The 24,548-nt window shown below is 39.2% G+C and overlaps 1 protein-coding gene across 2 annotated transcripts in view; it reads right to left on the minus strand.

Annotated features, from left to right (window-relative positions):
• The window catches only part of LOC134211577 (semaphorin-1A), a 283,656-nt gene that overhangs the window by 77,566 nt on the left and 181,542 nt on the right, over positions 1-24,548 (minus strand). The window contains exon 3 of one of the 2 annotated variants that reach the window (XM_062688578.1): positions 18,175-18,205. The exons of the other annotated variant lie outside the window; for it this stretch is intronic. The gene's annotated coding sequence lies outside the window, so the exon portion shown is untranslated. The remainder of the gene's footprint in view (positions 1-18,174; positions 18,206-24,548) is intronic. 2 annotated transcript variants of the gene reach the window in all.

Genomic DNA, 24,548 nt, shown 5'->3' on the forward strand with positions numbered 1-24,548 from the left:
TCCCAAGCATGTGTCGGAAGAAGACGACGCAAAAAATTTACTCGCAATATGACTGAAGGAAATTCTATGGCGTCAGTATTGGTGGTTGCTACAGATTTTTTTAACTATGCCGATTTTCCTGTCGTCGCTAGGAAGTGAAGTTTTCACGCAAGATTTTGGCTTTGGTTTTGTCGTTATGAGTGATCATAAATACACATAAATCGTTTCTTTAGAAAATCACTATTTGTTCTCGAGGAAGTTGATCTGAAATGAATTCTCTTCACAATCGCTGGGCGACGGCAGACAATTCAGTCGTAAAAATGCAGTTGGTAGCGGAATCATAAGGGTGCTTCGGAGGATGACGCTGCGATGAGCTTTTGATAGACATGCATGGAAGGCGTTTTAGCGTTAAAGTATCGCTTCGACGAAAAGTGGAATTTTCTCGCAAAATTCTGACTGAACAGTGTTGACGTTGCAACAATTCGCCGACGAAGGCCGCTTATGCTGATGCTGGGATCGCTCTTTGCTCTCCACGACATCTTGAACAAAATGGTTCACGTGCGCTGGAAAGTACCTTTCTTGTAATCATTAAAGTAAGCCCATTAGTCCCGCCTCTTTGTTATCGGTATGAGTGCAAATATTATGTGCAACTATAACACTCTTCAAAGGAGCGTGGCTATATGTTTTACTTTATTGATTAAATGAAAGCTGCTTTCCCAGCACCGGCATAGGTGCGCGTCATTTGGTTGAGATTTCGTGAAGAGCCGCCCCAGAGCGGTTAGCCATCAGCATCGTTTGTGGTCGTCATCGTTCTTGCTGCAGGAAATTCGTTCCGTTCCGTTGGGATGAATAGCGCTTCCAACGAAAATGTTGCGGCAGAGAATTCAACATGATGGAAATCATCTTGTGGTCATCGGCGTCAGCAGCACTCGAGTGCCATTTTCTCGCAAGACTCGGACTATCGGTTGGCTGCTGTTGAGCTAATGATTGGAAAGCCTCATGATCGAAGATCAAACGGTCCTTTTAAGGCCAAGCATCTCGGAATCCAAAACGAAATTCAATTGCGTTTTATTTTTTCTATTTTGTATTTTATTTTATTTTGTCAACCAACGTAAACTAGTACATATACATATACATGTTTGTTTTTGTAATGCTCGCGTTTTCAAGGGCACACCACTCAATATGAAAGCATCGCACAACTGTCATTTTCATTATTCCACGCATGCTGCGACGCAGCAAAGCTGAAATAATCAAAACAAAAGTTGTCCGCTGCCTCCGTATTGAGTTGTGTGCCCTTAAAAACGTGAGTGAATTAAGTTTTGGATTCTGTGATGCTTGTCCTTAAGCAGGTCTTTGAGGGTAATAAATTTTTCATAGAAGAAAGTGTGTTTGACTGTTCACTCTCAGTTTACTTCGATTGAAAAATCAAAATCATCGATGGGATGCAACGATGAACAGATTTTATAGGAAATCAAATCATCCAGTTGGTATTGTCAGCAACAAGTGAAATTTTCTCGCAAGTTTCGAGCAATCGTTTGGTTGCTGTTATTTGTAATTTTGTACAAAGTGTTGTACACAACCAAAAATTATATTATAAAGATGGCGTCTAAAGGATCTCAGTCGTAAAAATTGCATCTCAAAAGTACAAAATATAATCGCATGGCGATGGCAGAAGTTTGATGTTGGAAGTGGAATTACACGTGTGCGTTGGAGGGACTAGCTGGAATAAATATATTCATATGAATGGTAAATTGGTAATGTGATCGCATTCAGACGTGAACTACGTATAAGGGGAAAGCTCTGATACAGGGTGTAAGTTGAAAATTTCAAAATTGGGAACCGTCACGAAATTATGTAAGATTTTGAACGTTAATAAAGTCTTTATCTTTTGATGGATTTTTGAGATTTATATCAAACGCCTCGGAAACTCTCCACCAATTTGCAAATTGGTAAAACCATTTGATTATCAACGTTAAACTAGTGGAAATTTTAATTCTTTCCAAACCAAGTGAAAAAATCAGAACAAATCAATCTAATCCTGCATCCCAAACACGGGCATCATTTTGATATAAGTTACGGTCCTTCTCGCCCATCGCTCCATTTCTCTATGCACAAAAGACTCGTGTCTCGGGCGCGCGCGTAATTTTCGTTCGAGCATTCTCGGAGAGTGGATACGACGCTCCATTTGTAGCCTTGACCCAGCATCGGAGGCGACTGTCGGGCGGAGAGTGGATAGTGAGAGTGGGTAACGATCCCAGCGACAAAGGCTTCCCACAGCGATAGCGTTCTTTTCGGTTCTTTTGAGGACCATTATTATCTTGAAAAAATGTTGTTAAGCTGCGAGGATTTTTCTAAAGTGCAACCACTAGTGACCGGCACGCTCTTGGGGTTCAGTGAAATCTTCTAGCAAGATTCTGAATTTGTTATGTTCTGTAAGTGATTTTCAAATGCGTACCACTGAGAAAAATAACAATAAAAAATTTACCCGAGACAAGCTTCAATTAGTTAGGTAGAATTTCGGTTAGAAAATGTATTTGCATGGATTATATCAGTAGCAGTCAAATAAAATTTCCACTTTTGCTGCTGGGGACTGGAATTGCCCATTATCGAAGCTTTATCGGTTATCTTTAGAACCACAATTTTATACAAGTGAATATTTATACGAAACTAATTTTATTTAAAGTGCAAAGCACATTCGCTTGGCGATGGCGACAGTTCCAACGAAACGAAGCCGTCTGTAGCGAAATCACGAGTGCGCTTTGTTCATCGAGGTGCATCTTCAGCGATTTGGGGGTAATTATCATTGATTTCTAACATTTCAATGGTTAAATACAGTAAAGAGTGCAATTTAACCTGACAGTATATTTGCAGTAGAAATACTCAAATTTAATTAAGCTCATTTAGAAGATTTTTCGATAAAATTTAAAAACAAAAATGTAATTGATTTGTTTAGGGTTTTCAATTAATCAAACAAAACTTAACTACTCAGATCCTAGAAAACTCGAGAATTCAACAATTTTGCCTTAATTACATAAATATATCAGTTACTTTTAAAATCTAAATGGTCGTATCCAACAAATTTAATATTTTGAATATTGCTTGAAACAAGTGTAATGTCATGAGAAATCAAAAAAGTAATTTTGTAATATTTATGCATGATGGAACAAGATTCTTCATTTCACCTAACTGTTTCACGTAGTTTACGTCGGGCGGTCGTGTCTTGTATACAACCCTTATGATTTCTTCCATTGTGCAGTGGTAGAATGGACACACACAGGAGTTATATGAGTTTTTCAAAGAAAGTTTTGCCAAATGATATGAACACAGTTGCCTGTAGTATGAAGGTTCTTCTCTTGGTTTTTCTTTACGAGTACAAATTCATAAAAATTAGGTTACCATTGGTTAGCGATAATCACACTTACATTTTCGCTGCACATATTACCACTAGAATGTCGGCAAATCATGGGTGAGAAACCTACATTTACTTTGTCACTCTTCATCGACCCGTTTTCATTCACTGGAAAAGGCATCTACATGATTGTTTAATTATACTTCGTCTCCAATTGACCATCACTCCAACAACCCATCGATAAACGCATTCCGTCTACTAAACTACCCTCGCATCGGTAGGGCTGACCAACCTCCATATCTCGTTTACACACACCCAAGGACTCTACTCAATGAGAGTATGGGAATAAACGACGATCGCTTCCACATGACCACTCTGACCGACCATCGTCATCATCACGCAGTGCCTTGTCTATTGTGGGACATCGAACGGTTTTTCGCCACGAAAATTGGACGGACCCAAGATGCATCTCCGGCTCGGATGCAGCCTCCCTCCCTCCAATGTTTCCGCGAAAAAGTGCATCGTGTGACTCGCTCACACGCTCCCATCAGGGAATGGAGAAAAATGAAGCATAATTATAGCGCGCCACCGCGTAAACGCTGGGGACAATTTTGTCCATCGGTTAACGGTATTCGTTGCGAATGCCCATTCATGCACACCGACCGTGGCGCATCGCATCCCCGGTGGTCGAGGAATCGCCACCATGCACAGTGGGCGCAGCTTGGACAATGCTTTAGATCTCAGAACAAGTGTTCATGCATGGCTAGGTATCATATAAAGAACATCTCTGGTGTATCTCCAGGTATCGTCATTCCAATGTCTAAATTTGAAAAAAAAAAAAAAGACAAGGTTCATTGTAAGTTTGTACACTTTCTAAAGTTTTATCCAAGTTTCGATTGAAGATCTGCGACTGTGCTGGCACCTCTTCCTGTGTGAATAAGGACGGAATGTGCACAAAACTAGACCTCTGATGACGAGGAAGTTTAAACACACCGATTGATCCGCCGTCGTTGTTTGTTTCGTCCGCACAGTAGCGCTGTTCTCAAGCCACAGTGGATCGATATCGTGCTAATGTCACTTACCTTTCACCAAGCTGGTTCTGTTTTTTTTTGCGGTGCCTACATTCACAATTGTGCAGTGTGCAATTGCATGGCAAATAGCTGCATGTTATTAAAAATCAGGTGCTGGCGGGCTGAAATAATTTAGTTTTGTTTATCGTCGTCGCTCTCATGCCACACAATGGCCCTTATTGCTGTTGATGCATTTATTTACCTGAAGGAACGTTTAGTAAACAGTTTATCGCTGAGAAGGGACATAAATGGCTCACATGATTTGACAGTAATCGACTATTATGATTCTTGGCAAGGGGTCTATGCAATACAGCTATAGAGCAAAACGATTGGTTCTCGAGCCGTGTCATGTTCGAGGGGATCGGTTTTGCTGGGTTTTTAAAAATAGTTTTTGCTAACACAACTCGAAAACAGACGGCACATATATCCAAGAACCATTATGCGAAATCTGATATCTTTTTGATAGCTTGTCCCTATCTCCTTCCTTTTTCTGTCTCGCTTATCGTGTAGCTAAAGAGGAAATCATATTCAATGTGCCCTCTCAATAGCATTAAATAATTGAACCTTCATAGCATGTGGCGTGGTTTTGGCTAAGTGTGTTACTATGGGCTACAGTGCCGATTGAAAGTTTTTGGCTATTCTTGTTAAACAGTGAATAACATTTTTTCCCTATGACGTTTCCAGTTAAGACTGGTGCATGCTATAGCAAATTGAAACACTTAACGAATATTGCAGGATGCGATGTGGTTGTGGTGGCCCATCCAATAACTACACTTCCTCTATAACCCAGCCTTCTTCAGCGTGGTACTGATTTTTCAACATTTTAGCTAAGCTAAGGAAGGTCCCTGAAGGCGGTGTACCAGGTGTCTTATTTTAGAAGTGTGTATCAATTCTAAGAAAACGATTTATTTGTCTGTATGAGATTTCAGAGAAATTGAGTGAGTAATGAACAAAAAATTGGTACAAGAAAGCAGAAATTGGGGATCCGAAGGAATTTATTAAACTCAATGTTTTTTTTGGATTTCTTTGGAAAACTTGTATACGATCTACTAGGATCTATGTAAGGAAATTGTAGCAGTAGTTTTTCATGGACTCTAAAAATAGTTTTCATGATTTATCTCATAATTAGATCCATTGATTATATTCTTAAATTGATCAAAATCCTTCTATTGCAGTTTTTACAGAAGCTTGTCGTGAAAAAGGCCTTCCTGTAGAAATTCTTACAAGCAATTTCTCAAAGAAAACCCACATGCATTTTTTAAATTTGTTTGCCTTTCTCGTATAGTAAGTACTTGAATTCAATTTCATATTTATAAGCAATACAATAGTTCTCCCATCGCTTTCTCCAAAACTCAGGAAAGGAACTTTCCCATATTATTTGGACTTATTATTGAAAATTTATTTTCAAATGAAGTAAATTAAATTTCTTCCACATGAAATCTGATTTATATGATGTGTGACAATTTGACATTTTTCCTTCTGATATAATATTAATATCAAATATTTAGTTAAAGTTTAATTGAACTGCACTGTTTCGAATTGTTTGGTATTTGCCAGTGTTCATATAATTTCTGAATGCACTCTAATCTTGTTTGTCAAAAGGTAAGAATCGCCTTCAAATCGACCCCTCTGCAGAAAAAATCCGCTGATCCCACATGTGAACTGATATGGAGAAGTGCTGCACAGCGAAGCAACGTACCCACGAAGGAACCGATTTGCTTTTTTCCTGCTTCTTCCCAGCACAACTAACCAACTGACTGGCTATTATTCTGCAATTTTCCTATTATTTAATCGATAAGTTCGGTGTACAACCGTTGCAATGCACCACCAGCTGGTACCGAGGTCGGGGAAAATAGCTAATTCTCGGTGTGTGATTCGGAGTTTTCTAGGCCACTGCTCCGGTCAGTAGCTGGTCGATTGGTTGGCGGTTTTTGCCCGGTTCTGGTCCGGCAAAAAATTATATTGATATAGCGGATATTAATTGAAAGAAATTATTGCATCTTCACTTTCTAGTCGAGTTTATGCGGTTGCGGCGCAATTGTGTACCATTTGTTTAAAGGTTGGTGGTACGGTTGGAATGAGAGCGACTGAAGAGAATAGGGGTCTTCGGTTTTTCTTTAGTGGCCTGTCAAACCGGATCATAAATTATTACAATTTATTGCACCAGTCAATCTTGGGAAAAGATGCACTAATTGGCTTCGATTTCTCTGATCACACGGAATTTCTAAGGGCAGCATTGGAATAAACAACGACAGCACTCATGTATAATCCATTAGGATGAGGGGGACAACTATGAGATTGGGACAGACTGTTGGACCTCGATTCACTTTTTTTATTGCGTGATTCAAAAGAATTTGAACTACATGAAAACATTGTTGAAAAAATCATACTCAAATCTCAATCATCAAGGTCGCATGCCCATGAGTTTTTTTTCCTATAAAATCGCATCGATTCACTCATTTGCCAAAATAACGAGCACGCGGGGTTGAAGATCATGTGTGGATTATATTGTTATGCTACCCATCATCCAGGAGCATGTCAACGAGTTCCAAGAGTCCTTATATCAAATATTGATTGATTACTTTCGATCATTTGAACCACGAAAATCCGAGGGACGCCCAATCGTCAGCCTCATCAAAGGCAGTATGAAGCTTTTTACGTGCCTGCATGAAGGAGCTTTGTCTGACCCCATCCGGGTTGTCGCTGGAGTTTGGCGAGAAAGTCTTCTATCTCTGCTATTTTTTCTCATCGTAATCGACGAGATCATGGTGGTGCGATTGATTTGTACCAGATTGTCGATTGTCGAATCTGATAGATTGTCGAAAACTTGGTTGTTGGGCCGTTAAGTTAAATGCCGTTTGGTCGAACGCCATTTGGTCAAATTCCCTTAGGCTGAATAATTTTTATAAAATCTCTAGATTGCGTGTAGTGAAAGTGAGTAATGAGAAGTGAGTACTGAGAATTGCGTAAAGTGCTGAGCGAGAAGTGAACGTGAATGAAAAATAAGACGAAAGAAATAAGCCGTGAGAAGTAGTAATGAATTGAGGAGTGAGGGGTAAAAAGTGGGATGTGAAAAGTAAGCAATGGGAAGCGTAAAGTGAGAAATGAGAAGTTAATATTGAAAAGTGAGAAGTGACAAGTAAGGGGTGAGACGTAAGAAGCGAAAAGTTAGATGGGAGAAATGATAAACTAGAAATGAAAACTGAGAGGTGAAAAGCGAGAAGTGACAAATAAGAAGTGGAAAGTGAGAAGTAATAAGTGAGAAGTGAAAAGTTATAAATGAGGAGTAAAAAGTGAGAAGTGAGACATGAGAATAAGAAGTGAGGAAATAAAAGTGAGAAGTTAGATGGGAACATTGAAATTGAGAAATTAATCCTAATTTCATCAGCTTCTCCTTCTTTCTAATATATTCTTCCTTTCTTCTTTCCTCCTTATTTTCTTTCTTTCTTCCTTCTTTCATTTTCTTACCCCTTCTTCCATCTTCCTTCTTTTGTCGTCTTCCTTTTTTCTTATTTCTTCCTCCTTCCTATTACTTTTTCCTTCTTTTTCTTCTTCCTTCTTTTTTTTCTTCTTCCATCTTCTTTCTCTTCAATCCATCTTCCTTTTTCCAACTTCTTTTTTTTCCTTCTCCCTTCTTTCTTCCTTTTTTTATTCTTTATCTTCATTCATTCTTTTCTTTTTTGCATTTTCCTTCTTCCTTCAACCTTTTTTTTCGATTTCATCACTTTATTCCTTCTTCCTCTTTCGTTTTTCCCTTCTTCATCATATTTCTTCCTTTTTTCTACTTCCTTCTCTCAACTTCCTTCTTCCTTCCTCTTTCTTCCTTCTTCCTTCGTCATTCTCCCTTCTTCCCTCTTAATTCTTCCCTCTTTTTTCTCCCTTCTTCCTTCTTGTGCCTTGTATATCACCACCTACATCTCACTTTCAACCAATCAAATCTCACTTTTTCCTACTTAATACTTATTTCAAACAAATCATCTTTCACTTGGTACTGCTCGCATCCCACTACTTCTCTCTAGATACTCTGTACTCATTTCGAATATCTCTATTCTCACTTTTCACTATTCACTTCTCACTTGGAACACCTCACTTCACTAAGGAATCAAATTTGAACTATTCGGCCAAACGGCATTTACTCAAATGGTGTTCTGCCAAGTGACCTTTTCGGACAAAAAAGGCATTTAATGTCATTAGGCATGGGCATAGCCAGGATTTCGAGCAAGGGGGGGGCAACTTTTCGGGTCTTCTAATTCGTAGTTTTATAGTGCTTTTATGAAAACACATGAATATTAGTTTTTTTTTTTTTTTTTTTTTGTATCTTTATTAAAGTGATTTTTCAACATATGAAGAGTTCATCACTGAATGAATATTAGTGCTTGGCACTATTTCTAATCTAAGTTCCAAAAACTTTGAAAACGAAATCCACAACCAACAGTGAAGCCTGGATCACAATAGCACGTTGCGTTGGGTGTTGAAGTCAGCGTTTTGTACTAGAACGCAACGCTAATAAACGTGACGCATTCATGCCCACAAAGCAACGTTCGCGTTGTGCGTTTCTTAAACCATAATAATGATATTTGAATTTCTAAACAAATCCGCTCTGAACAGTGGTGTAGCCATAAACATAAACCCACCTAGAGACAAAATTTTTAGAAAAAAAAATTTTTTGGTAGAAAAAAATGTTCAGAAACACCCCCCAGACCAATTTTCTGGCTACGCCACTGGCTCTGAAATAATATTAATTATCAAATAGGCAGAAAAAAAAACAATATACAAGCTTCCTCCAGGAATTCCTTCGACAATTGCTCCAGTCATTTTATCCGAAGTTCTATCAGGAATTCTTTAAGAATGCCTCCTGCAACTTCTTCGGCAATGTCTTCAGGAATTTCACCATTAATTTCGCCGGGAATCAATCCAAAAATTTCACCATTATTTACTCCAATAAATCTTCCACGAGCTCCTTTATAAGTTCTGCAGGGAATTCTTCCGATAATTCTTCGTGCTGTGTCTCATAAAAATTTCTGAAAAATTGCACAATGAAGTTCCTAAGAATATTCCGTGGAAATTCCGCAGAACTGCCAGTAAACATTCCTGAGAATTTCGCAAAAAATCTTCGAATTTCTTGTGTAAATTTCATAAAATTTTCCCTGAAAGTTTCAAATAATTTCTTGTGAAAATTTCAAAGAATTTCTCCTGGAATTCCACCGAACATTTATACAGAAATTATACCGAAAATGGAATTTTCGGAGGAATTCCTAGATTAATTCCCAAAGTAATCCTGAAAGAATACCGGTGAAAACATCAAGATTTCCACTGGGAGATCCTCCAGGAGTTTCTCCTGGAATTTATATAGAAATTCACCCAGAAGCTCCTCCGAGAATTTCTCTGGGAGCTCCTCAGGGAATTCTCCGGAATGTCCTCTGACGATGACGATGATCCAGCTATATACACCTACAAAGGTTTCAGCTAGACGAGATTTGTCTATCTGGAATTTCCTCCGGGGGTTCCTTTGAAAATTCTCCCGGGAGTTTCTTCAGAAATTCTTCCGGAAGTTCATACGAGAATTCCTCCGAGAGCTCCTTCGGGAATTCCACCAGTAGCTCTGTCAGGAACTCATTCAGGCTTTTTTCATGAAATCATTTAGGCTTTCTTCAGAAATTTAAATGGAAATTCCTTCTGAAGTTCTTGCAATAGTTTGTGTGGGAGTTCCTCCAGGAGGTCCTCTAGGAATTCTTCTAGGAGTTCCTCCTGAAATTCTTTCGAGAGTTCTTACGGGAGCTCCTGCAGTTCCTTCGGGAACTCCTCCGGGAGATACACCTCAGAAGAGGAAATCCCAGAATAATTTTCGGAGGAATTCCCGTAGAAATTATCAGAGGAATTCTAAGTCGCTAAGTTAACTAAGTTCCGTTTTATTAGGAAATGCTAAGACAATGTAACAATAAAATCGGACTTATTTAACTCCTTGATAAAGGTACAATATATGTAACCGAAACGTCGGATAAAAACGTAAAACCCGTTTTTGAGCATAAGAAGACTGAAAGCCATAACCTCAAATATTATTATTATCTTTATTTGGGAAGTTTTCAGTCCAAGGCTGGCTCACCTCGAATCTAGGAATTCCCTGTGAAGTTCCTGGAGGGATTCCCGGAGGAACTCTTGGTAAAACTCCAGGAGGAGCTCACGGAGGTACTCCCACAAGCACTTCCGGAGGAGTTCCCACTAGTAAGTCCTGAAATAATTCTTGGAGAAGTTCCTGAAGGAATTTCCGGAGAAATATCAGAAGTAATTCCCGGATAAAATACCAGGAGGAATTAATGGCGAATTTCTGTCATAGCTTCCATTTCATTTATTTAGTTTACATCTAAACAGATAACACTGAATCAACAATTTGACGCCACAATACACGGTTCGAGGCCGCATCTCTCCATCCTCGGATACGCCCCACGCTCGCCAAGTCGTTTTGCACCTGGTCTGCCCATCTCGCTCGCTGCGCTCCACGCCGTCTCGTACCTGCCGGATCGGAAGCGAACACCATCTTTGCAGGGCTGCTGTCTGGCATTCTTGCAACATGTCCTGCCCATCGTACCCTTCCGGCTTTAGCTACCTTCTGGATACTGGGTTCGCCGTAGAGTTGGGCGAGCTCATGGTTCATTCTTCGCCGCCACACACCGTCTTCTTGCACACCGCCAAAGATGGTCCTAAGCACCCGTCCTTCGAATACTCCGAGTGCTTGCAAGTCCTCCTCGAGCATTGTCCATGTTTCATGTCCGTAGAGGACAACCGGTCTTATAAGCGTCTTGTACATGACACATTTGGTGCGGTGGCGAATCTTTTTCGACCGCAGTTTCTTCTGGAGCCCGTAGTAGGCCCGACTTCCACAGATGATGCGCCTTCGTATTTCACGACTAACGTTGTTGTCAGCCGTTAGCGAATTCCTCGACCACCTCGAAGGTATCCCCGTCTATCGTAACACTGCTTCCCATGCGGGCCCTGTCGCGCTCGGTTCTGCCCACAAGCATGTACTTTGTCTTTGACGCATTCACCACCAGTCCAACTTTTGTTGCTTCACGTTTCAGGCGGGTGTACAGTTCTGCCACCTTTGCAAATGTTCGGCCGACAATGTCCATGTCATCCAATGTTCTGTCATAGCTTTCTGAATGCTCTTATAATAGGTTTATAGTGGTTATCTGGAGAGGGCCACTTGGCAATATCTTACTCTTATAGTGGTCATCAGAAGGTTGCCGTAAATTATTCGGTTTTATTGTTAGATCTTATAAATTGATCTTGAAAACCATTCTTAGAGCGCAATAAAACTTGAAATGTTACTTGGGATAGGATACATTCGCGTTGCGTTTGACTGATTCCCTATTGACATATTGATTTGAGGCAAAAACACTCATGTATGTTTGATACTGCCTTCCTTCTTCATTTCTCATCTTTTCAGGAACTGTGAATTCTATTGTGCAATCTTCAATAAAAACGTAACATATTCCCTTGTTTTAACCTGGATATTTCTTGCCGGACGATTGACTATTTCAACTCTGAATGAATTTGAACAGTGAATTTCGAAACAGACTGGTGTTGAAGAAAGGATCTCACACATCCAGGACAATTGGATTGAAATGTGGTGAGAGAATTCCATTGCATATATTATTCATTTACATCGAAACTATATATACGATTACAGTCCCATCCCGATTTTGGCAACACCCGTTTTTGTCTACCCCCGATTTTGGCAACACCCGTTTTTGGCAACATTTTCTTCCCGATTTTGGCAACAAAACCGAAAATATTTGTTTATTACTTTTTAGAGCTAAATTTTTTTTTATTAATATGTAACAGGATAAACAAAACCAAAAGTGAATGTCATTAAGGTTTATATGCGTATTATGGGCTCTGTACGAATAGTGGGCACTTTCACTGAAATAATGAACCACCACTCGTATTACCGCTCATTGCAAACAATTTCCATTGAAACTTTTCTGCTCGTTTTATTCACGTTTTCCATGTCCCTATTCACACTTCCCTAATCTAACCAGCCCACCGTAGGATGTCGTATTTTTTGCTATTCTAACTAATTTTGTCGTCGAAAAGCTGATTGTACATAGTACAACACCTATTAAACGAAGCCGGCTGTTTACATCATAATGCAATTGTTTAATCTTATTGTTTAAAATTAACGCGAATTTATCTACCGATTAATATCAGAACACTGTTGGCTTTTCCAGTTTCATGATGTGTCAATTGCATAACGAGCCTTTTGAATTCAGCATGTTTGCCAACAGTTCAACAGTAATGGTAAGAGTTTGGTAACATGTAACCGTAAGGCTCTCGAGAAGGCATTGAAAAAATCAGATCATGAGAAAAAATCGGGTTAATCTAAACCATCTTGATGCTCTGCGCGGGCAAGTTATGAGGTTCCTAAGATCTTTGAAATTGGACGTTCGATGATTCACCGTTTAATGATCTTCAACGCTCACCAATGGAAGCCTATTGAGTGAAGCGAATCACTTGGTAACACAACAATGAGCGTCGTTACGGTGCGCTGATAGTAGAAGCCATTCAAGCATTCTAAAAATGAAGACCTCTATGAGTCTGGAACTCTAGCACACTGAATGGGAGGCGTTGATACTTTCATTCGACTATCTTATCACCTTGTAAGAAGAGCGAATAAAGCAGAACGCATGATGTGGTTTGATAGTTTGGTTTCATGGTACTAGCGCAAACGAATGCAAAAATCTTAGCTTACATGGATACCTCACCACGGCTTGGCTTGTTAGACGGCGTTGCTCATTGTTTATCACAGCAACGATCGCCCCTACTCGTTGTTTGGCATCCATCTGAGCGAGGAAGTTCACTCATTGGCTATGGATGCTACGATTGGAATAGATCAATCATAGATCAGAAGTGGAGTACCACCTGTGAAGTTCCCATCCCAAGTAACCAAAGATTCCTTTAAGAGTACGTTTTTCGCTTAAGCAGCTCAGTGAAGCTGATTAAGCGAAAAACGTACTCTTAAAGGTACTTTTGGTTACATGGGATGAGATCACTTATGTAATTCTACCTGCTTCAATAGGCGAGTGATGCGTCACATGTGGTTTTATTAATGTTTATTCAGCCTAAGGCCGGAGTGGCCTCTGCGGTGCATAACAGTCGTCTCCGTCCACTGCTGTACGTTACCAGTCACGCAGTCTACGTAAGGGTCCGTAAATCGTCATCCACCTGATCAATCCACCTTGATTGCTCCACACCTCGCCTTATTGTGCCGGTCGAATCGTTGTAGAGAACCATTTTTACTCTAAGTGCGCGTTGGTCCTCCACAAGTATCGTCCAGATCTCGTGTCCAAGGAGGACTACCTTCACCGGTTTAATGAGAGAATCTGTTCGGTACGGCGGTGAACTCTATTCGATCGGAGTGTTTTTAGAGTCCAAAGTACGTACGCTTTTCTGCCACGTTGCGTCTTCGAATTTGTCTGCTGGTATCGTTATCGGAGGTCAAGTGAGCCCAAGTACATGAATTCTTAAATCACCTTGGTTTTGTCGTCATTGATACAAGCTCGTGGTGAATGGCGGTTTTCTCTCTTGAGCCTACTTCATCTTCAACGTGTTAATGATCAGTCCGATCTGCTTTGCTACCCTCTTCAGTCTGATGTAGGATTCTTCCATCTTTTTAAAGTTATAATAATGAAAGTAGTGCGTGGAGAACTGGAGTGCGATGACCTGCAGCGAGCACCTGTTTATCCGTAGCTTGACTGCTTTCGAGTGTCATGCCGCAAATACCCTTCCAGCTTCCAATTGGCCAAAATATGAGATATCAGATTGAAGGCAGCACTTCAATGGACTTCAATAGAAACGTTATTTTTATCACCACATTTTTTTGTAAGGACGTGGCCGACGCTTGTGTTAATTTCAAATATTATTTATTATTATGAAATTGGCTAATTATTTACTATATCGTTTGATTACCATTCTTGAGTTTGTTTCAATTTTGTTTGAACTATAATCTCCGAGTTATGAATAATATCGCAAAATTGTCAATTATGATGCACTTGCATCACTTAAATACACTCTACATACTTTGTAGTACATATTCTAAGTATTTAGCTTCAATCATGCAAACAAAAAAAAATTGAAATTTTGTATGAAATTTTTTTCCCGTTTTTGGCAACATCCCCATTTTGGCAACATTAAAATCCGGTCGTGTTGCCAAAATCGGGAAGGGACTGTATATACAAAAAAAAACATCAGGGCACCCGATTGAAGCGATTTGGATAGGAAGAGTGGAATCGCCAACTTCCTATTGTTAACATTTCGTGGATAAAGGGCGAGCTCTTCTCCCCATCTATTGGGTCAATCTGGGAAACGAGGGCTAGATTATTTTATTCTATGTACTAACTTTCTTCTGGAAGGAGATTCTCTATTCATCCCGTGGATTCGCATAAGTGTCTCTGCTTATGGAACCACCCCACCCAATGTTGGCCCTTCATACAGGAGTTTGATGAAATACAAACAATAATATAATCATGATCAAATCGTTTGTCAGATATGGCCAGTGCTATCGGCAGGTGCCTTGCTACAATAGATGGTAGTATCATCATCATCATCATCATCATCATCAAATCGGAGAATTGCTGTCATAAATTTTTTGAAGAAACTTCTGGTGGAATTTCGGAAGAAAATTCCGTATGTATTCTTGAAGGAACTCTCGAATACATTCCAGAAGAAATGCCGGAGATTTTGCTGGAAGAATAGCCGAAGAAATGTCTAGAAGTAAAACTTAGAAAGAAGTAAAAAATCTTCAAGGAATTTCCTCATGAATTCCCTAAAAAAAATTAGTGGGGGGTTTCTAGATAAAAAGGAATTACAATTACACACTCAGCGAACTGGACTATCAAAATTCATAACTGGCGCCTTATGAATCTTCGACTGATTATTCAACCAACAGTGCTTCTTATACGCAGTTACCTTCCCGAGTAATCAAGCGTCGATGGGCGTGTGGTCTACATACCGGCCTCCCGACCCCGACGTCCATGGTTTGAACTCAGTCTGCCGCACTTCACTTTTTTCAAATGAAAATCATCATTCATAAGGCTAAATATTGAAATTCATACCGATTTCTTGTGGCAAATTGTCATAAGGCGTTTGATTGAAAATCATACGTCCATTTTCCTCAGTGCATGAGAAGGATTTTCGAACGATTTTCAAAAAGATTTTGTGGATAACTTCCCGGAGGAATTGAGAAGTTCCCAGGGAAGCTTCTAGAAGGATTTTAAGGAGAATTTATGACCCTGAAATGTTTGGAGTTGTTTTGAACTTTCATATGTATTGTGGATCCTGGATACCCTAATAAGTTTTTGGGAATCTTTTGAATTTCAACCACCTATTTCTGAATATGATGGGATTGTAAAGTGCACATGTTAAGGGTATTCATTCCAGTCCCCGTTCAATCTTACCACCATTTAGGGGGGGCGACGCCCCCCCTGCCCCTCTCTGGCTACGCCCTTGTCATTAGGCCAAACGGCATTTGGCTAAATGACCCTACACCGAAAATTTTCTATACGTTGGTAGCCAGATAACATTTCGATGTTGGCGGAACAAAGATTAACATAGGGACAAGGATAAAGAAGGCTTGGGCTGCTTTTGTGAGTTATCGAAAGTGATAAAACGAGGCGTTACCGCGGTGATAAAACTTGCACTCTGCCAGTTTTGAAAACTCGATGGTTACATCACGCTAAAGAAATCACAAAACTCTTCAAAACTTATTTGAAAATATCAAAGTTTCACAAATATCTTTTATAGAACTAACTTTCAGTGATTAAAATTAATTACAGCTGATGAATGAAGTTTGAGAAAGTTCAAAAATTGCATAGAAATTGCAATAAATTCTCCAAAATCATAAAAACTACATGTCGATTACCCTGAAAGACAGTGGAAACAATTTTATCGGGAATTCAGTGAGACAGAGTGTGAATCTATTAGTTATTTAGTCTCTAATTCACAGAGTCTTACGAATTCGATTATTAGTATAATATGTTGTCAACTGTGGAGACTGTGGAGGTCAACATGATTTTTTTTTCTGCATGAACATAAATGTATCTGTTGATATAATATATCGCTCAAATTCAGAAAGAAAATGCATAAACTACTCAAATTGTACCACTCCGTCGAATTTGAGTGCTCAATTGACCCAAAAACATACTCTCAATACCTCATAACTGTTCTCAACACTCCGAACATTGCAACGACGGCACCGTCGTTAGTGATCGAACGGGAAATATGCAAAACATAAATTACTGAATCCACTTGATGTATCAACCCTGCGAGCAGGACTATAACCAACCAGTTTGGATGTTTCTTTCGGTCTGCATGCAGTTGCAACAACGGTCTCCGGGCCGGGCGGCTGGCTGCAGTATTGCGTGTGAAATTAATCTATCGTAATGGTTTCCCGTTAGTTTTGGGTACGGCAGCTGCCCACCACCGCTGGACATATGATCCCACATGGACATCTACAATGAGTGAAAAATCTGCGTGTTTACTTGAAACCTGGTCGAGCTGGCGATTACGAGCCACTTCCTCTTGGCTCACTGATGCGATGGGGACGGGACCGATACGCTTATCTTCTTACGGCTCGGTCTCCGCTTCCATGACATAATAGTTATGCATGCGATCGAGCGTGAAAATTGGCAAGATCTTACGACACAATCTTGGCTGGCGAATCAGATGTTCTCGTAGAGACCACGACTGCTGCATTGGGGACCAGAGACATGGTAAGTAAACATTTTTCATGCAGGCTGATTCGTACCAGTCGTCAAAAGAAGCATAGCGAAAAAGTTCAAGATAATCCGTAAATTATGTTCCATTTGGCTGGCAACATCGCAATGGGAAGACACTCAGGACGCGGAGAACTATTCACGCATGTTTCCGTGAAAGTGTGCCGTCATGATATGGTTGCTGACTATTACCAGCTGGGACCGTTACGAATTAAACCCACACGCTGCTTCGCCACCACCCCATGGATGGGCCGAACGGAACCGTAACAAAACTATGAACAAACATGCATTCTGCATTAAACGAAAAAACAAGACCGAAGAATTTAATGAGTTCTCTTTCTCTGCGCGGATTTTCAGTCTGTCGAAGCGCGGCCAATTGAAGTTGGCCAAACCCCCCCGGAAGAACCGGAATGTGCACCGAACGGGGTGTGAAATGGTTCGGTGGAGCAGAGCAGGCAGAAAAGTGGGCATCCATCGTGTTAGATATGTTACAATAAATCTTTTCCAGATGAAACTGGCAGAATCGTTGATGGCAATCGGAGTTGCCGAGTTTTAGCTTAATGGCGCCCACATAAATCTAGGTTTTCATGTTCTTTTGGAGAAAAAGGTTGAGAGTGTACCGTTGCAGATGGATTAGTGAAATGAATTTAATGTGAATTGTCATTATTTTTTATTTGTTAGATGACAAGCTCATAAATCATTAGATTTGGGAGATGTTCATCACTTTTGTTTAAAGTTTTTCACGATGAATTGTTTAGAAGACTCTATAGTCTTCTAGTTAGGTATTTCAAAAATAATATATAAGTGGCTGCCAATACACCTGTGTAGAGTAAACTGAACCGCTTTACAATTTGGGGTAATTAGGTGCGGCCAAGTACATTTTACTACAAGATTCAAGTAAAAAAAAAAGAAATTTCTTCAACATGTATTCATTTAGGAAAACAGTTCAGAACTGAATAAATAAATACCTTACCATAACTTAGTTATAAACACGTCTTATGCATACCTTTTTGGGATTGAAAAACTTTGTGGGCATTCTGGAAGAAGAAAGAATAAATATATTTAAATCAGTTTTTTCTACCACAGTTGGGTTTGGAGTTTTGAATATGTAACGTTTTACATTCTGTGTCCATTTTAATTTAATTCAAATGGATAGTTCAGATAATTTTTTTTATAGCATAAGTTAAATTAGAAACGGATCCTGTGGAAGGCCGATAAGAGTACCATGAAGCTGGACATTAAAACGCTCCTAACCTTGATATTTTTCAAATGATTTTGTAAATTTAGTCTGTTTGGAAACACGTCTATTAATCGTCTATGATTATTGTTGGGTGGTATCGAAGATCTGGTTCTCATAAATTTAGATGTTTAAAAATGTCATTAAGACTGCTTAAATATATTATGATTATTTTATGATACAATTAGGGGCAAAGGTCTAGAATAGATAGTATCGTTGGCAGACATGGAGATTTTTCATATAGAAGTAGATTTAAAGCAAACAAAAGGCAATTTTTGGTGAAGATTTAAATCGAACAACCTTTCTTCTGACAAGCTTTCATTTAAAAGAGGGAGGATAGAGTATCAGCTTAGGAACTGCTCTCTAACATTTGTAATGGTATACATATACCACTCCACTCTGTTCGACGAATTTTTAGTCTACTAGAGACGTAGGACATTTGGTCGAAAGCGGTACATTGATACATTTAGTCGAATGACGTTCCGTCGAATGGAAATTAGAAAGAAAGGAACTTAAGTCAATAATAATTAAAAGAAAAAAAAAATTTATTGCGGTATTTAAAAAATTAACATAAAATAACCGCTTATGAACTCCATCTCATAGCTCCGATATTCAACCCACGAAAAACAAAGCAATAAAAAGGAATTTGATTTGTTTCTTATTTTTGTCATTTTTTCAGCAGTGAGCACGCATGTTAGTAAAAATAAGCGACGAAAATGATGTTTTATTCCTTTGTTTCGCGATGAGATGAATATATGTTCAGTGATATGGAAAACGGAATTGAATTTCGCCTCAAGATTTTAATGAAAGATTTCCAGTTTTTCCCGAATATTTATTTGAAAATTATTTTCAGATTTTCCACGGAAAAAAATGTAAGTATCGAGAACATTTTTTAATGTAGTTTTGGGATTTACATGATAATCTCTTCAGAGTTTTCACGGGAAGTTGCTCCAAATTTGTATAGAAAAATATTCGGAATATCCACGGAATGTTCCTATTGAGTATTCTTTGAAATTCACAAAGAAAATTGTGACTGGTAAAAGAGATGCTTTACGTTGACTTCCCCAATCTAGATTATATAAGACGGTTAGTTTTTTTTATCCTATATTAGAGTCATTTTTTCGCAGGGAGAAGTTCATCACTAAACGACTAGTTTGGCATAGCCAACTTTAAAACATCGAAAAAATGCTCGGAATTTTTTTGGATTTCTTCAGAAAATTCTTTCTATTTTCGATTAGAAATTCTTGGTAAGTTCCATAGACCGAAAGCGCCAAACGGCTGAACTGGCAATTTGGTCGAAAAAGCCATTTGCCCTAACAGGTTGTCCGGCCGAAACGATCGTTGGCCAAAAATGCCATTTTACAGACATAGTGTGACAGAATGGGCCATTTGAGCTTGAGCTTGAGCTTGAGCTTGATTGACTGCTCGTAGTTGCTACTCCATTATGACCAGATCAGCTGTTCCTGCACAGGGAACCAACAGATGTTTGCTTGGGACTAGCACACATCTTCAATGTACAAGTACTGGTGATCTCATTTGTTAGGTCATATTGGCGCCTGCCACGTCAGAATGCAAGTCAATGTAGGGAAGGGGGAGGAAATGATGATGCAATCACTCGCCCACTGCAAGCCGAATATACCTCTGCACTTGCCACGAGTTCATGCGGAATTTGTAGGAATTTCTGGGTTAGGTTGGAGAGGCAGAGGTCCGTCTTGGTTAACGAGCTGCCAATGTGATAGATAGGAGAAGGTAACTGATGGAATTTCTAATTGGATGTAGGAAACGAGCTCTATAGTTCATTTCCAATTCTAGCAGATTACTGATAGAATACTCAAGTTGAAGGTATAGGAATAGTAATGGAAACGGTATTTAAGTCCATTTCCAGTTCTAGCGATTGCTAGAACATGAGAAATAAAGAGAAAGATACAAAGTAGGAGAATGGAACGGACCTGGGATTGAACCCACGACCTCCTGCGTATGAGGCAGAAGCAGTAGCCATATGACTACCAAGCCCGCTACATAGTGTGACAGAATGGGCCATTTGGCCGAAAAAGTCATTTGGTATACGGCCAAATTTCAATGACTGAACCTCGTACTGAACGGGTAATATGGTCAGAAATGGCAATTTATTTGGCGAAATGTTCTTTTTGTCTATTGACCATTGAACAAAATTCCGTGGCCTCTCTATTTTCAAGTCGATACTGGCCTTTAGGCCAAAAGACATTTAACCAGGTACCATTTAGCAAAACTAAACGTTTCACGGAAAACTGTTATCAGGTCAAAACTGGTTTGACCGAAAATGTAGTTTGGCCGAAAGCTGCCGTAATCTGAAAAAGTGACGTATACGCCATTTTCCAAAAATGGTGTTAACGAGTACTGGTACTCATCGAGCTCTTTAACAGAAAAATGAAAAACATGCATGTTGTAAAATGGCTGTTACGTCACTTCTCTAGATTACGGCAGTGTTGCAATGGCAAAAGGAAAATTTGGGCAGACTTGTAAAAAGTTATTTACCCTAACACGCCATTTGGCTGAATATGCCGATTGGATGGAAAAGTCGTTTGACCGAATATAGATCATTTGACCAAAAATGCCGTTTGGTAAAAAATGTCATTCTGTAGAAAGAGCCATTTGGCACAAAAATGTACTTTCTGCAAACTTCTTTGAAAGGTGTTGTTGAATTGATCATTTTGCCAAAAAGACGTTTATCCGAATAGGTCAATTGACAGAAAATGCCGTTCGGCCAGACTGTTGTTCTGCAGAAAGGACATTTTCGGGCAAAATTACCATTTCTACCAAACAACTTTTTCGGTCAAATGATCCATTCGGTTAAACGATTTTTTTCGGCCAAATTACCCGTTCAGTTATTGACATTTGGCCGTATAACCTGTTGGCCTAAACTATATTTTCGGACAAATATTCCATTCTGCCAAGCGACCATTTCGGCCAAACAGCATTTTTGGGCTGATGACTCGGCCAAACGACCTGTGAGGGAAAACGACTATTTGATTTTCCAAGATTTTCTTTTGAGCAATACACTAGTCGTTCGATAACTGTAACATGTTTTCGTTTCAGTTAGCGAATGGCGTTGGATAACTGCGACGCATTCTAGACGGCAAACAATTGTCAGACGACGTCAGAATAGAAGTGCACCTGCTTGTTCAGCGCTATGCAGCTATCATCGACTTTGACATCGTTTTGAAGCTCAGGTGTCCGATAACTGCAAAACTGATGTAACTATCGAAATGCTGTTAAAAGCATTGCCGTTAGATTACTTTCAGTAGTCTAATGTACAAAGAATTTTCCCAAGAAATCCAATAATTTCGAACAATTTTTCGTTGAGACATTTTGAACAATCCTCCGCGGAAATTCTAAAGAAGTTTCCGTTAAATTTACGAACAATTTCTCGTGAACATTCCAGAAATTTTTTCTTAAAAACTCCTTAGAGTCTCCCGCGGAAATTCTTAAGAATTTACTGTTTTATTGTTGACCATGCTCAACTATCCGTCTCTATTATTCTAGACTGAGAGGGCCAAATGTTAAACACCCAGTCTACCAACCGCACTCTCTTACAATTATCAAGAATTTTCCGTGAAAATTTCGAAGAATACTCAACAGGAACTTTTCGTAAATTTCTGAAGTTTTTCCTGTAGAAGTTAAGAACATTTTTTGTGAAAATTCTGAGGTTTCTCATGTAAATTGCGATTTTTTTGCTAAAATTTCAAACAATTTAATTTGGGAATTACAAAGACCTTCTCTTGGTAATTCCAAAGATTGCTCAATGAATTAGTTCGTGGAGTGGTCGTCTGACTATGTCATTCTATGTTTTGAATATTCATGCGATGTTTGTCGAAATTCGGACCAAAGTTGCTTCATGAAGATGAATATTTTAAGCTCTGGAACCAGCCAACCCCTTACAGCAACCAGCTGTCAATAAGCACCTGACCAATCCGCTGCCATGTGTAGCTTGGACAGTGTGTTGAGTAAATTGATCCTACATTTGGGGATGAAACTTATCACGTGGTTAGTTGAGACCCTAAGGACTTTATAAAGTTTCCGTTAAAAAATTTGCGTTTGATTTAAGGCAAGGAAAGGAAATACTTTAAAGAACAAGGTCACCGCCAGAACCGAAAGATCCTTGTGAGATGCCTGCCGTTAGGAAACGGCAAGCATGGAGAGTGTTTTATAGAAGTTGATTGAAAGCGAGCGGAGGGCAATATTTGTGATGGTATAAATCTCACGACCTTTCTTCTGCCAAGCTCCCCTAACGGGACTATCAAATCTATACTTTCACCTTTAATTCTATCATGAACATCTAAGTTTGAAAGATGATATTAGCGTCGTCTAATATCGTCTAAGTTTGGAAGATGCATTAGCATTTCCATATCATGTTTTTCTTGTTCGAAGGTGTTCTGGGCACATCCTATTGGCTAGCGAAGTATGAACTGGACGGAACGGATGTTGCAGGAGATCGAATGTTACGTCATCCTCTAACTTCTAGGGCAGACGACGGTTAAATAGCCTACTGTGCATGGATCTACCCTAAACATTTTTCTCTTCTCAACCAGCAGAAGTTATATAACGCGTATTTTATTTAGTCACAAGAGACCTGACCTATGTACATAGGCGTTTTACAGATTCATTTTTATTTCTTCTGATCATTCGTTCATGACCATTCGCTAGGGCTCATGTTGCAGCACCAGAAATCCTATTGCCGAAATGTTATTACCGCCTCCCCAGGCGTTTCGGTATCTCTCTTTCCAACATTCATTGACTGTTTCCAAAATCATCGATTTGCATGCAACGTCACACGTCAGTTTGGATAAACTAAAGCAACCCAAGTTCTGGAGCTAGAACAGTCTTGTTCCGACAATCGGTCTAACGTTGGAGGGTTCCTGGCGTGTAACCTGGTTTTTGGAATCAGGAACACTAAGCTTTTTTTATTGGGTATTCAGTTGGAACTAGCTGGTAGCTTAGTTTGGCAAGGCTGAACTCGTCCTTACGTTCTCATTATTAGGACACAGGTCGACAATGGACTAGCCTATGATGGCTACTTGAACTTCGTGTGCAGTAGTTGAATCTTGTGCCGAAGTAGTCTTTTTAAATTTTCAGTTTCCCAATAGCGTTTGAATCATATTCCCAATTCTTATCAAACGGAAGACCGTTTTAATATTTTATTAGGTCAATACCAATTTCTCAAAACAATCCATCTGCTTCTGCGGATAAAAATTCAAACGCCACTCGGACGAATCCAACAACAGTTCAACGCAGACCAACACCATCAACAGGTAACAGAAGCATTCTAATAGGTATTGATGACTCTGGTACTTGCAAAAGTGCATTCACACCTACAAAATTGAGTTGTTTTGAAAATTTGGTATTGATTCACAAGAGTCAGTTTTATAATATTAGTTGATGATGAATTAGAAAACTAAAGGAAACGTATTTTGAACAATAACATCGCATTAGATTTTGATGAATAATAAACGCCTAAAATTTTGAAGATTATTTAGTGAAAGCTTCTGAAACTGAATCAAAAGGCCAAAGCGGGCCAAAGTTCAGAACCATTCACCAAGCAATTATCAAAAAATTTCAACTTCTGTTTTAACCACTACATATTCTGAAGCTCATTTCAAGAAAACGCTGAATACTATCTTTATAGGCCTATGGTGATCTTAATAGCATCGAAATCGTCTCCAAACAAGGTTCAACAGGAAATGAGTTTCCAAACATTACATGAGCTTAAATTTGATGATGGGCTCAGGAAGTCTTATGGTCGATCTTTACGTCTCTGGTAGAACCTCTCTGACGATACAGTTGCATAATTCCTTTCAAAGTAGTTTGCCAGCTGTACACGGAACATTTCGTCCAGGAAGAAGTTGTTGCAACTGAATCGGAGGGAATTACGAGGTCTAATGCTAACTAACTTCGTAATATTTTAAAGTCATTTTATCATTCTATTGTCAAAGTCAAATTATTTTGTCAGTTTTTATGTTATTTAGATGTCTATTATCATTATGGGCGCTCAAAATCTACCGACGCAGTTTTTTCGACTCAATGCTTCATCGTAGAAACCGAATCGGAAGTTTTTCTTTAATCAAATATAAGAAAGTATTCATTACCCCGGTTCATAAAAATGACAA

This window comes from Armigeres subalbatus, chromosome 2 (assembly GCF_024139115.2).
Source record: "Armigeres subalbatus isolate Guangzhou_Male chromosome 2, GZ_Asu_2, whole genome shotgun sequence".
Classification (NCBI taxonomy): Eukaryota; Metazoa; Arthropoda; class Insecta; order Diptera; family Culicidae; genus Armigeres; species Armigeres subalbatus.